The sequence below is a fragment of the Mirounga leonina genome, unplaced genomic scaffold (assembly GCF_011800145.1).
Source record: "Mirounga leonina isolate KUSES-001 unplaced genomic scaffold, KU_Mleo_1.0 Mir_169, whole genome shotgun sequence".
Classification (NCBI taxonomy): domain Eukaryota; kingdom Metazoa; phylum Chordata; class Mammalia; order Carnivora; family Phocidae; genus Mirounga; species Mirounga leonina.
The window spans coordinates 1,821,009-1,835,530 of record NW_023270431.1 but is presented as its reverse complement, the minus strand read 5'-3'; the positions used below and the strand labels follow the sequence as shown (position 1 = coordinate 1,835,530).

The window sequence follows — 14,522 nt, the reverse complement described above, 5'->3', positions numbered from 1 at the left end:
AGAAACTATAAATATTGTCCATTTACATCTGAGATGGTAAGAAACCACATCCAGAATTCTTTTCCTTTAAGAATTTTTCCTCCTCTCTCTTACTTGCCCCGTTTCTCTGACAAATGTTTTCTCCTCTATTTTGAATGTCTTACAGTACTTAAAGAAACCCAGTCTATTTTTGAAATAAATTCCAGAGGCAAGGATAACGCGTAAACGATTTAACTTACAAATTCAGCTCAAGTGAGTACAGTGGTTTAGGATATACTCACAGAAATGGCTGATAAGTTTCTGTATCCATTTACATAAGAATACCATTCAAACTTTTAAAAGAAAAGACTTAGTGCTTAAAAAAAAAAGTCTAACTGCAAACATGGGTTTGCTATAAAATAGTTACCAAAGTTGTCTTACTAAGTACGGTGTCCCCTCACCCTCCCAGGAGGTATGCACTATAGGAATACTCTCAAGTAGAGTGACACAAAGTGGGGAGTGGGGTGGGGGGACTCCTTCAATACACTAAAAACATTGGAGCACCTGGGTGGCTCAGTTGGTTAAGCGTCTGCCTTCAGCTCAGGTCATGATCCCAGGGTCCTGGGATCAGCCCAGCGTCGGGCTCCCTGCTCAGCGGGGAGTCTGCTTCTCCCTCTCCCTCTGCTGCTCCCCCTGCTTGTGCTCTCTCTCTCTCTGTCAAATAAATTAAAAAAAAAATCTTAAAAAAAAAAATACTAAAAACATCTTCAGTGTACTAAAAAAAGTCCCCAAATTTAACAATATTTTTGTTCTAAATATTTTACTCAACAGCATAAACATTATGAAGGAAAACTGGTTGGAACACAAGTCAGAATAAAAGGGCTATGTGGAGTTGTGTATAACCAGCAAAATGGAAGAACAAAATTATACATTAAAGGCTACATACTGGAAAAAAACTAAGTAAGAATGTGCCCTGAATTTCTACTTTTAACTACATAATCAAGAAAAATGGTCATCAGATAGTTGATACTAGTCAAATCTTCTTAGTACAATTATGACTGAAAAGGGGTAAAAATGATTAAACCTCCTTAAAATCTGTTCAATACCAGTTTTTAGTTACAAAAAAAAAAAAAAAAAGCCAACAGGAGAAACACTTCTACAATTGCAGAAGATAATCTTTGTATTTTGCATTGTTAAGTATTTATACCTTTGCGTTACTGTGATGGGCCCGGGGACAAAAGAGGATTGGAAGTAACCCACAAAAATCAAGACCAGTAACAAGAAAAAATCAGGACTGAGAAACTAAACTCCATGAACTATTTTACTGTATTGGCTACTCACAGGACTAGACATCACTCTAATCCTACCAGCTTTCAATGCCAATAATTTAAAATGAAGAAAATCTAAGAGTCAGGTTTTCCACAGTTCATTTTGGAAAGAGCTTCTTTCACACCTTCAAACAATTCGTATCATCAAAAATTCCTTCCAGTTTTCATTTATAAAACATACTGTGAACTTCAAACACAGTAGCACTGGGGCTCCATCCACTAGCTCTGCAACTCTGGGTACATCTGTCTGAGCCTCAGTTGAATATGTAGGATATCAACTTATCTAAAGGGACAGTTGTGAAGACTGAGTAATGCATACATAACATCTAACACAGCAAGTCCTTCAGAGATGTTAATTTAGTTTCCTTCCTTATCTCTCTAGGAGATACTGCTGATAATCTACATAATTGTTTTAATATAATTTTATATTAATTAGGCAAAACCTACCCTTTCCAAAATCAATCACTGTAATAGAAACTAAAGTAAGTTAGTACTGTATTGCAAACGTTTTGGATACTCAAGTATTTTCAACAACCTTTGATATAACACCACATAGCTAACTGAATCTGAATCTAAAGTAGAAAGAATTTGAAATCTAAAGTAGAACCATATAATATGTATTTACTGTGACTTGGTATGTGAAGTTATAGGACAGTGCTTAATCACGGTACTGGGCCTATTGATTCCATTATCCTATTGTTTATAAGATCATCCATTAAAAGCAAACTGCTATATTTTTATGCTGTACAGGGAGAACTTAAGTGTCACCTGATTTACCCTCCTTTATTTTCATTTAATTAAAGGAAATAAAACTATTAGTTTACTGAAAAGTATCAACCTTGTCAGTGATAACCCTGGATCAACTTTAATTTTGCTAAAGAAATGTGATTTTTTAAAAAGATTTTATTTATTTATTCGATAGAGAGAGAGAGAGTGAGTGAGGAGGCACAAGCAGGGAAGGGCAGAGGGAGAGGGAGAAGCAGGCTCCCCGCTGAGCAGGAAGCCTAATGTGGGGCTCGGTCTCAGGACTCCTGGATCATGACCTGAGTCGAAGGCAGATGCTTAACTGACTGAGCCATCCAGACGCCCCCAAGAAATGTGATTTTTAAAAAGTTAATGTTTAAATGACCTTTGCTTTTTAAAGTGAAAAATTCTGTTGACAGTGTAAATGCTCCATAACAGGGATACTGAGAAGATAATTGTTTCAAATATACCTAAAAAAGTGGATAACATACCAAAGCTAAGAATTTGGGCTTTGAATCTTAGTTTTCTGGGATTCTGGGAATAATGTTACCTATTTAATAAGGCTGTAAAAAGGATTTAATGACATAAGACAAGCAAAATACATAGTATTGTGGCTGGTATCCTCTAAGTACTCATAAGTGGAAACAGATTCTATAGTAAATAAACTGTATTTTTCCCCCTAAAGCAAAAACAAAAACAAAACAAACCCAAAAAACAAAAAAAAAACCCCAAACTATATTGACATGTCTTACATCTTTTTTCAGTACTACGAAAAATAATCTAAACCCTGTACCATCACAGAATAACAGTAAAAAGCCAAAGTTATGAATCATTCTGATGTTATATAAATTAAATAGTGGTCCTACAAATATAGCTTCTGAGCCAAATAAAATGAATGACAAATCTAACTCACATTTATACACACAAACACACACACACACTACAGAAAAGGAGCAATCAGGTAAGAGGAAATCACAACACCTATCTGAATGATCTGAGTTTTAGCCCGGGGTTTGTCACTTACTACCTTATAACCTTGGCAGCTTGCTTAATTGCTCTAAGTCTCAAGTTTCTTCATGCACGAGAGAAGGAGAAAAAGCTCTACCAAGAGAATAGTTGGGAGGATTAAAGGCCGTGCAGTCTGATGAAGCTTCTTAAGTTTTAGATCCGAGGCTGCACAGACCTGCAGGATCCGTGATGTCAGCAGCTCCCACCAAATCATCAAGTAATTACTTGAACCCCAAAGTATTAAGAAATGCTTCAGGTTTGTCAAAACTCTTAAAAATCTTTAAAGCTATTCATGGTTTGAGGTATTACTATTTCCACGAATTAGGGTGCTCTGGGAAGCTGGTAGAGATTTAATTTTGTAAGAATTTTAATATTCCATGAACATGAGGAAGGAAAATTCTTACACCTGTAAACCTAAACCAATGCCTACATCCATAGCTTAAGAAATTCCATCAGTAAGACTGAGAAACTCATTTATGATTACAGAGGCTATTTTTTATATAACGTTATCTGACAGCTGTTGGGATAACTGCTTTAGCTGTGTGTGTCTGTGTGTGTGTGTGTGTGTGTGTGTGTGTGTCCGTCCTACTGTAGGAGCTTCCTAATTGGCCCCCCTCCAATACATTCTCCACATTGTAGCCAATGCTCTTTGTGAAAGGTAAATCCCCTTGGCTAAAAACCCATAATGGTTTCCTATTTCACTTCAAATAAAGTCTGAATTCCTCTCTGTGGTCCGCAAGGCCCTGTATAATCTGACTCTGGTGAATCTAACCAATTTTATCTCAAGTCATTTAGCCCCTTGCTCATTACACCCTGCTAAGTTGCGGTCCAACAGAAATATAATGAGAACCAAAAATGTGATTTAAAATTTTCTAGTAGCCATATTTTTCAAAAGTTAAAAGGTAAACCTAATCTGAATAGATTTTACTTAACCTAATATATCCAAAATATTGTGATACCAATATAAAAATCTTTTTTTTTTTTTTAAAGATTTTATTTATTTATTTGACAGAGAAAGACACAGCGAGAGAGGGAGCACAAGCAGGGGGGAGTGGGAGAGGGAGAAGCAGGCTCCCCGCCGAGCAGGGAGCCCGATGCGGGACTCGATCCAGGGACTCCAGGATCATGACCTGAGCCGAAGGCAGTCGCTTAACCAACTGAGCCACCCAGGCGCCCCAATATAAAAATCTTAAGATATTTTATAGTCTTTTCATCACACCAAGTCTTCTAAATTAGTATATATTTTACACTTAGAGCCCATCTCGATTCCGACAAACCCTGTGTGGCTCACGGCTACCATACTGGACAGCATCACTTGAGCTACACGGACTTCCTTCGGTGCCAGAACAGTTCTTTCCAGCCCTCTAGCCACTGCACATGAGGTTCCCTCTTCCTACAAGGCTCTTCCTTTGACTGCTCCTTTGCCTCCTTCCCCAACTCAGCCTGTGTGTCACCTCCTTTCCCACAAGCCTTTCCCAATGGCTTCACGCCCTAGCAAAGCACCCAGAAGAACACAATTGTCTTAGGACTTCTCTCTTTCCATGATTTCTTTTTTCTTGCTTGCTTTTCCTTGCTTTTTAAGTATTTGTTTAATACCTGTCTTCTACCACTATGCTGTAATTATTGCTCCACAACGACAAGGATTAGTTTTATTCTGTTTGCCACAGGCATGTCTGAGACACTGAATTTTTCCTGGGTAAGTGGGTATCTACATATTCTTAGTTTCTCTCTGACCACATAACTTTCATACTGAAAAGCAACTTGCGGCATAAAAAATACATACACAATCACTTGAATTTATCATGTAAGACAAGTCAAGATGTTTAAAAGGTATAACTTTAAGAAATTCTTTGATTTTTGTGCTGCTATAAAGATCAAAAGAAATAATCATTTCATTTAAAATTACAAGTACTACCCAATGAAAAAGTTAAATTTTAAACTCAGATCAATCATGAAGTATTTCTAATATTTCTCTTTTCTGTGCCTTCCAGAGAAAGTATTGTGTTAATTGCAATTTATTTGGCATCCACGTTTGTACACTTAGATCCCCTAAAGATCTACAAAATCTTATAATTGCTAATTCCTACGACTAAAGGGAGAAAAGAAGAGTCTGGAAACTATAAGTGTCACTGGAAGAAAACTAAACTTTTTAGCTAAGATTTAAACAAATTAAAGTTTAACTTATCACTTCTAGCTTCTCATTTTCCAAATTATTTCCTATAATTCTAAACTGAGATCCATGATTTACTTCAGCATTTTACACTGTTACATGGAAAGGTGGTCATTGAAAATTACTTGCAGTGTTTATACATATTTTAATATAGTCAATGCAAATAAATATCACATAACTGACCTAATATGTACTTTTGAGAGGGAATGATATTAAAATTACAGACTTTTTTTTTTAAATGTTGAAATCTGAGACTAAATTGACAGGTAAAAAAATGGGAATAAGAGTTTATATCTAACTTCACTATGCTGCATATAAAAGACTGTGTCATTCATTTTGAAATAGCCGAAAGTTCTATTGCACCATATTATGTTTACCTCATCAGGTCCTCTGTTATCAATAGTAGCATAAAGAATACATCTGCACAGGACATGGCTGTCTTACATCGAGACACACAAACCCCATACACAAAAACTATCAAATATTTATATAATGGTCCAAGCACTATACATGTGTCCTTTCATTTAATCTTCATAATAACCTCAAAAGGTAGATATATAATAAAGCCCATTTTGAAGATGGGCAAACTGAGGTTTAGAGATGTAAAACAGTTTGCTGGTAAACTTTGCCCAACTGTTGAATCAAAGAGCTAGGAATGGAGATTTTTTTTTCTCCCACGAACAGGAGAGAAAGGCTTAGAAACAGTTTACTGCAATTCCTATGACTTGTAAGCTTTATAAACTTGAATTCTGTGCGTGAGACATCCAAGTCCCCAAACCACAACTCCAATGCCTACTAGTTTCCCACTACTTCCATGTTTGGTCAATTTGGTTTCCCATCAGTTCCCTAGTTCCTCGTTCATTTCTCTGCTAGAAATAAAATGAGGTTATGAATCTCAGCCTAGATGAAGGCGAGTCTACTCTTGTCAGGCACGGATTTTTGGATAGACCTTCTCATTCTTTATGCACTGCTGGGACCTATCTGCAAACCCCAACTCCATCCGCAGGAGTCTAATGCTTCCCAGAACAATTAGAATATTTCTCAAATTTGTCAATTCAGCATTTAATTATGCTTCAAGGAGGCCACGCCTGGCTGGTATTTCCCCTTGGAGGTTCCTACTACCCAGCAAGAGTCTCTGTTAGCTGTTCTCTTTCTCTGCTCAGCCATTATTACACTATTAAGGAAAACACTGCCATAAAATATTAAATATAAATAGACTATTATGTGTTTATTTGTGATTGTACCATTCACAGATTTATTCTAATACAGACATGATAATTTTATATAAAGATTTTTCCCTAGTTTTTAATATCTTTTTTAGTGATATCAGTATTTTCTCACTCTTTCTGGTAATAAAAATACACTGGGTCCACATTCATGGGGAGCATACAATTGCTGTGTATGTATAAAATGATATATCAGTTTGCTTTAATTTACATCCTACTTGGATATGAATTCAATTTTGTTGTGGCTATAAGATTTCTCATTTGTTAAATGTACTTTTTATATTAAATGATTTCTAAGGCTCCTACTACTCAAAAACCCTGGTCTAAGTCTAGCTAATGGACACCAAATAATAAAAACATTAACTCATTAACTGAGCTTAGACAATTGTCACCCACATATTTAAAGCTGTCCTCATGAATGACTTCCGTTTTATGGCCTAAATTAATAGTCATGATAACATGCTAAATGTTTTGTCTTCTCCATATGTTTCATGCACCTAGAAATCTCTGACCAAAGTTAACATGCAGTTTTCTTGGATGTTCAAAGTAATTTGTTGATATTGGTTAATAAGCGTAATGTACCTAGATTGTACTAATGTACAAAATGAATCTAAATAAGAAACAGATTTCATAGCTTTAAAAAAATTCAACATCATAGATCAGTAGATGAGGAAAAAAGATGGAGTCAGTTTGAAGTGAAGAATGCTAAGTATGTTTGTACCTCCCTGTCCAGTGTTCAGAGGAAGAACAACGCAGTCACCTGAATTACTCTGACTATAAGAGAATTCTATAAACATGGTCCCTAGGTTGGTTCTAAAACAATGAATCCCTATTCCTTCAACACAGAATACTTTCAGAAGAGAAGCTGATACTAAGGACTCACTACAGTCAGCACAGCAAAAATTGAAACTGTAAATAGACAAGAGAGAAAAAACAAAGTGTGTGTGTTGGGGGCGTGGTAGATTGGTCGAGCATTCTTTATTCATTTGACCAAGAAATATTTACTGAGCAGTTGTTATGTGCCAGGCACAATAAGAATTGTGGGTACTCTGGTAAACAAAAACAACCTCCCACTCCACCAAGAGAAGAAGAATGACAACAAAAGAAAACATAAATATCAATTTCTTTTATTTGGTATTCCCTTCTCTATCTTCCCATTCTGAGTTGGCTGAACATTATATATATGCATGTCATGCATTTCTTTTGAGAAGGTGAAAGATCCCGAAATTTTCAAAGTTTGTAAAGTAATTACAAAACTAAAAACTAAAATTAAAACTAGAAAAAGTTTAAAACATGTTTTATTCTGGAAAATATTCTGGTTCTTAGTTCCATGGTTTATTTTTCTTCTACGTTATCTCAATTTACATTTTTTCAGTAAGAAAAAACTACAAAACTAAGTATATAAGAATAGAGCAGTAATCATTTTGATGGCTTATATTCAACTTTGAAAACATCTCTAATAGTCTTAATTTTGCCATCGAGTTTAAAAGTTCCTTGAAAACAGCCCTTCCCTTTATGGATAATAAAACCTTGAATTTTAATCACATCAGGATTTGGTATATTTGTATTTGTTATTTAACAAATGCTTAAAAATGTTTCTCCATTCACCCATTTTCTATAAAAGTATCTGAGAGCAAGTGTAGACCAATGCCCATGACCTCTGATTACACTGATCTTCTGTATCAGGATGTTTTTGTGGTATAAATTAAAATTAGTATATGCAGAACAATTACACTTTTAAATGGAAGTGAAATGCGATCTAAAAACTGTAAAGCTATATACTAATTTCAGGAATGTGGAAGTAAACAATGGAAAACAACTTTAATTCCATCAGTGAGCTATTCTGCTTCCTCTCTTTCCGAAATCAAGGTTCTGATTATAATCGAAGGATCAGAATGGGGACAGAGGAGGCAAAGGGCACTTGCAGTTCACATGTGGCAAGAGGCTTAGACAAGAGGAATTTCTCCTCTCCTTTTCACAGTACAAATTTATACGTAACCTCAAAAGTGCAGCTACAACATTTCAAGAATGCCTGAAAATGGCAAGGGGTCAAATCCCAATCACAGGTATTTCAACCATTTTGTGAAATACTTACACATTTATTTAATTCATACCAAGCAATCCTAAATTTTACACTGTAAGTATCTGACAAACATTCACATCATTGAAAAAAAAAAAAAACTCGAAAAAATGTTTCAATTTCCTACAACAGAATCAAACAGTACAATGTTTATACAAATGAATGAAATCAGTAAAAGAATAAAGCAAATAAAACATTTCTTAATTTACTTAATATAGTTTAAGGTGGTACAGCGGCTACCTCTTCTTTTTTTTAATGAAAATCTCATTTCTTATTCTCTGCACCACCTTATGTAGGACCCTTAACAATGTAATCTACTGAAAAATAATTAAAAATCATTTCCTAAACCAACCAGGTCCTCCATGACTTCTCTCATTCATTTTGTGGTTAAAATCTTACAATATTAGCTTGAATTTCATCTCTGCCTGACACGTTTCAAGCAGTGAAGCAGATTAGTGCCTCAGAACACTTTAGAGGGTTTCGTTATCAATCAGGTTATGTTCCTAGTGATGCTTTCAGCAAAATTATCTTATTCTAGTGAAATCCCGTGGATTGAAGTAAACAAAGCTGTAGCCCACTGCTCTGGCACACTTTCCATTCATTTATTTCCTTTTTCTTTACTTAGACTTAAAGCACGTGCCATAGAAAAAGCGCATGTTAAATATTCCTGGAGTGTCACAATACGTAATACAATAAAACAAATTACAACCCTACCTTTCTTTCACAGCAGTGGTGCCAAGCACAGGTACACCGGAGCAATCAATCTGTTCTGCAGACAGTAAGGCTTTCATAGAATACTAATGTAAAATCTCTTTTCTTTCTCCTTTGCCTTGACTCCCCAATGCCCGGGTCCCGACCAATACTAGGAGGAGGGCGGTATGTCTTCTGCTGAGATAACCACAACTACTAATCAAGTCTACGTGTACAAGGGCACAGGATTAAACCTCCACCAAGCTTGAGTCAGGGTTTGAGAGCAGCTAACACATGCACAGCACGGTCAAAATTAAACACACACACACACACACACACACGTCCCCATGCACATGCCATGAAAATACAGATGTGTCTACTTCAGTGAACTAATTCATCACACTTTACCACTGATAGTTTTTTTTTTCTTTCTTTCTTTCTTTTTCTTTTCTTTTTTTTTAATTTCAGGATCACAAAATTACCTCCTGTTGGACTGGGGGCTTAGATCCAACAGTACCCAACAATAATTATATTTTCCCAGAAATGAGAATCATGATCAGTACTCTCTGCATTCCACTGTTCAGTTTTTTTAAACGGCATTTTTCTAAATTGGACTATCCAATACTGTTTACATGGATTTATACTTTCAAGTATTAACATAGGGTTAATGGACTCAGCAAAGATTCTTAAGATTTTGCACTTAAAAAGGTAATATAATAGCTCACGACCACTTCTTCAAGAAAAGCATGTGCATTACCAATAGTGAAAAGATGTCCAAAAGATTTTCATTTATCTTAAAGTTTTCCTACTAAGTATAACCATAAGCTATTTAAAAAAATATTTTCAGGTCTCAAAATTATTTAAAAAACATCTTTAACACTTTATAATTATGGTAGCATAGTGGTAATTTTGAACTAATAAATTCAAAATACTGAGGCTCCTTTCTATGAGGCATTTTTACTTGGCTTAGTCTTTTATCCAAAATGTGAAAAGGCATGCCAAATCATTGAGTAGGGTGATGACAGAAGTTGATAATTTTTTTTTTTAACAACACATACTACCTCATTTTAATTTGCCTGCCTTAATTTTCAAATAACTCCTTAAAAGTACTGATAGTCAAGGGGCTGCAAACTAAGCAATAATTAAAGACAAAACACTCTAGATGATCAAATAAACTTAACAGGAAAGGCTTCCTAAACCAGTTCTATTTTCATGTACACAGATACTTTAACACTGCTAAAAGACATGTCCTATTCTGCACTCTTCTTAAAAAAAAAAAAACGCAGCTGGAACAATTAAGAAATACTAGCACCTCCAATGAAGTATTGCAATAATGTTTAATCGATACTGATGCATTTGTCCTTGACACACTGACCATGTCATCAGGCTACTGTCATGTGATATCATGTCATTTCCCCACCTGGCTCATGACCTTGTCCTCTAAATGACCTAAAGCTTCCCTCAAGTCGCAGGAGGCCCCTCCCCGCTGTCTCAGCAAGGTCGAATGGGTCAGCGTGTCCTCATCTATAATCCACCACCATTTGTCAGCAGGGAGGCTGGAGGAGGCAGGCTTGCTACAAGGGGAGAATGCCCAATTAGGCAGCTGTCACACAAAGCATAGGCTGCAAAATTATCCCCTGTCAAAAGAAAGAGCAGCTGCGGGTGCCAATTACAGCAACCTTTCAACCCTTTAGGTACTGGAAACTACACAGAAGTAAATGAAGAACAATTAGCGATAACAAATCGATGAATTAGGACAGTGAATTAGAAATTACTAGCAGGTGAGCCTGGGTCATACATGACATAAGGGCATCCCAGACTCCAGGCAAGGGCAGGGGTGCACAGAGGCACACTAACTGTTTTCTTGCATATAGATTTTTCCCTCTGGCATTTTCTTTTTGCAAACCTAAAATCCTTTAAAATACCCAGGACCTCAAAGTACACATACCTTTTTACTTTTCATGGAAGACCCAAATAAATTGTTTCTTGACTAGAAGAAAATCCTTCAGAACAGTAAGTCTAGTTAAGTCTAAATGGTTCTTACACAATCTATCATGCTATCCCCTCAAACTTAAATTTAAGTGTGGCCCACAGAATCTAAAATATCAGTTCAAATAGTCGCACTTAAAATATTGTCCATCTTCACCAAGTACTTGCCCTGATTCTACTTTAATCACACTCACAGGGAAACATCTCCAAGAAAGTAACCGGATATGAATTCTGAGAAAACTGATGCTGATATCATTACGTCGATGTTAAATTTTTGTACATGGTGTGATTCTGTGTAGCGAAATAACTGCAAGTGTGCTTCTGTATATGACATGTATTTAAAAAATCAACTATAAATTACTCAGGTTATTCTGCCCCTACAGAGGTGATAAGCATAGGAAGCCAATTCACTTGGACTCTACCCAAACGAATGTCTTTGGTAGTTAGCACTGGGAGGCAACAAAGGAGGAACAAAATGGGCAAACAAGCCCCACAATGGAAAGGAATCCAATATGGCTTAGTCTTTAGGGACATGGTTTCATTGTGCCTCAAAAAAGTTACGTATATTCAGAAACAACTTTCTGAAAGTCCACTTTAAACTAACACTACTTTTATTTTTCCTTAGGAAAGAAGCACGTATCTTCCTACACTGATTCTTTGAGAGTTGAGAAACCTGAATGATCTGTGCTATAATTTCTAAAGAAGCAGGGATAAATTGCTCAACTAGAATTCTAAATCACAAATGGGCAAAAATGAGGGAGACAAGGTGAGGCAATAAAAAGCCCTTTGCTCATCCCCTCCAACACATTCTAAATAAATCACAGTTGCCAGAGGGAAAAGTTCATAATTCCTAGCTCCTAAAACAAGTCATTTGATAAAATTCCCAGAAGAGAACTGTCATGGGAAGAAAACTTCTCCATTAAAAGTTTATCTAAGAATTTGATTCATAAATTATGTTTCACCTTGTTAAAAAATGGGCATTTACACATTTTCTTTAGTTTAGAATGTAAGTCAAACATAAGAATTCAAAGGAAAAAATGGCAAGTAGACCGGAATGAAGGAGTTAATGCCTTTAGAATTCAGCTTCCATCATACATGGGTGACTATCTCTTTAAATAATTTAAATCCTCTCCATCAACTACAAAGCTGTTTTGAAGCCATTTAGCTTTGTTCTTTACATGTGTTCTAATTAAGAAATGACCTTGTCATCACACACACCATAAATCCGGGATTATTTCCTACAGCAAAAAATTCACAGAGTCCCCAAAAAAAGAAAAAGAGGGGAAAAAAAGACTTCTTCCTCAGTTCCTCACTAAAGGAAGTTGTTGGTTGGCTAAACGCTGAAGCAGTTTCACCGCATAATTTTTTTTTGTTGTTCAATGTCACAGGGCGGGTTAGTGTGACCTTGAGCTGCATCAGCAGCACAGCAAGGGTCGAGATGCCTGCAGGCGCCCTTGTACTGGATTTGCAAGACAAAAACCTTCAAACTGGCTGAAGGACATCTTAAATCTCTTCAAAGGTTTTCCGAACTAATCTGGGCTGCTCTTAGCAGGATCTGTGCCAGTGTGAGAGGCAAAATTAAAAACAAGGTCTTTGACAGGATGTTGTCTCCTCTTAACCCTTCCCAAGCAGAACAGAACAAATCACAAGCTTTCTGGAGAGATAGTTTACCTAGAAGCATTCTTTCATAACAAATTATGTAAGCAAGCAATCACAAAGGATGGGGCAGCTATTAGTCCTCAAAACTAAACCTCCCATTGCACTTATTAAGAATTTGGGTCAATTTTCTTCTTGCCCAGGCCCATATTTTAGTGTAGTGAATGTAAAACTTAAAGCTCTATTTGTTAGCTCTTAGATTTGCAGGACAGTCATAGGTTAAGAATAAGGAAACATTTCTATCAACATTAATCTCTAGAATTTTCTTTCTTTCTTTTTTAAGAATAAGCTTCTAGTTGGTTAAGTCACAAACTTCATGCATATTACCTATAGCTTACTAAAATTACAACAAGTGAAGAAAATTACATCATACGTTTACAAATTTCTTACATCTAACATGATGGATACACTGCTAAGAGAGGAAAAAATCAGAATAGGAAAAAACAGAAAATGAACATACATAAAACAAAGCCATGTCAGGCTTGTTACAAAAAATCAGTGTGACATGTGTTACTGTGTTGTAGCACTTCCAATGCATGAATCCAGAGAAAGTATCGGTGCCAGCAGAGGGTATGAGTCTTCCCTGGCAATGCTCTCGAAGTTTAATTTAGTAGCTATGCTCCCAATAGTCTAAGGGAACAAACACTATAACACTGATTTTAGGATACTGCATTATAAGTATCTCTCCATCTTTAACATGTTAGTTTGTCATCATCAGATATAAGGTATATCATAATTAGTTGTAAAGAATATTTAGTAAAAGGCACAGAATTTATTAGTAGGTTTCAAATTATGCCCTTAAAAAAAAAAAAAGACTAAGTAAATTCAAGATTATGCTGAGTAACAACCATACTTTCACTTACTTGAATTCTGATACGCTTTCCTGAATGGGACAGGAAAAGGGTAAAGTAATACCTTGTAAGTAGATAACGCATGAGAGTGAACCATACATGTGAATTTCTTCTTTAGTCCCTGTGCAAAAGAAGACAAGAGTATATACTGTGCTAAATGCTATGGTTGAAGTCTGTAAAAAAAGTACTCTAGGAACGCAGAGTGAACAGTAGCTAGGTTTTCAGTTCACAGGTACATGTGCCCTAGGTGGTCAGTGATGGTTAAAAAACAAGGGCTGGCCAGGGAGAAGAGAATGGCGCCACCCTAGGTTACATAAATAGGCAGGGAAGAGCTGAGTGTGATACAGGAAGCGGTGGTCCAATGTGACTAGAGATTAGGCTGAAAACGAAATTGGGACCAAGGACTTTGAATCAAGGCCATGCCAAGGAGCTAGCCTTTATCTGGTGGGCAGTGGAAGGTTTACAGGCAATGGTATGATTAAATGCATGTCAAAAACAAAAACAAGTTGTAGAGTTGTTGATGGCTTGAAGGGGAGAAATTGAGATGAATTAGTGCAGAGAAGAAAACATGGTCAAAATAAGGCAGGGGGCAGGAATGTTGAAGAAAAAGATAACTGAAAAAACAATAAAGGCTGGTCTGAATGTTTAGAAAGCAATTTATAGAACATAAAAAGTGCTGTAAAAAAAGGGTTGTTTTTTGTTTTTTTTTAAAGATTTCATTTATTTATTTGACACAGAGAGAGACAGCGAGAGAGGGAACACAAGCAGGGGGAGTGGGAGAGGGAAAGCAGGCTCCCCGCTGAGCAGGGAGCCGGATATACA

The 14,522-nt window shown here is 36.2% G+C and overlaps 1 protein-coding gene across 4 annotated transcripts in view; it reads right to left on the bottom strand.

Moving 5' to 3' along the window:
• NRIP1 (nuclear receptor interacting protein 1) overlaps positions 1 to 14,522 on the bottom strand; it is a 79,813-nt gene that overhangs the window by 28,126 nt on the left and 37,165 nt on the right. Inside the window, exon 1 of one of the 4 annotated variants that reach the window (XM_035015127.1) lies at positions 13,765 to 13,782. The exons of 2 other annotated variants lie outside the window; for them this stretch is intronic. The gene's annotated coding sequence lies outside the window, so the exon portion shown is untranslated. Of the gene's footprint in view, positions 1 to 9,228; positions 13,718 to 13,764; positions 13,783 to 14,522 lie in introns of those variants that run through there. One more of the 4 variants, XM_035015129.1, reaches the window with a different exon arrangement.